Below are 694 nucleotides of genomic sequence, written 5' to 3'. Positions count from 1 at the left end.
ATGGGCCAGCGGAGGGCAAGATGGAATTCTTTCAGGAGCCCTGACTTGGTGGTCATTCCGGGATCAGGGCTGGGGGCCGGGACGGCGTGTCCGAGGCCCTCCTGCTCAGAGCTGGTCCGGAAAGCCCAGTGCGGGCTGAGGGACCCTCCGCGGCGACCTTTGTGTCCACTGGCCAGAGGTTTGGCGGGGAAGGGAAGGCAAATAGCCGTCTCCCCCCCACCTGTTGGGGGGTGGGCAGCTAGGTTGGGCCGCTCGCGCCGGGTTTCCAGCGGCCTCCCAGCGGCCCCTCCCAGCCTCGCCCGCGGGGCGGGGGGGGGGGGCGGGGGCGGGGCGGGCGGGCCGGGGGAGGTGGGCTTTACTTCGCCGATTGGGGCTCACGGCTGTCACTCCGAAAGGGTGGGGCTTTTCAAAAAAAGACAAATTCGGAAGGCAAAGCCCCCCAGCCGCGCAGGGCACAGCAGCGCTCGGTCTCGGCCGAGCGGGGCCACCGCGCGGGTCCCCGAGCCAGCGGGCGCTCCTCCGCGCGCCGGGGCCGCGTCTCCCCAGCCGGCCGTGCGCTCTGCACGCCGGGGCCGCGGGCGGGGGCCGGAGCCGGGCGCGCGGGGGCGGCACCGCCAAACTTCGGGCGCGGGCGGCATGGGGACCGTGCGCCCGCGCGCCCCGCGCCGCCCCGCGCGCCCGGCCTGCCCGCCGG

Source organism: Lontra canadensis, unplaced genomic scaffold (assembly GCF_010015895.1).
Source record: "Lontra canadensis isolate GAN:19392208 unplaced genomic scaffold, GSC_riverotter_1.0 scaffold182, whole genome shotgun sequence".
NCBI lineage: Eukaryota > Metazoa > Chordata > Mammalia > Carnivora > Mustelidae > Lontra > Lontra canadensis.
The sequence above is the reverse complement of the archived record's forward strand: the minus strand, read 5'-3'. Positions refer to the sequence as shown.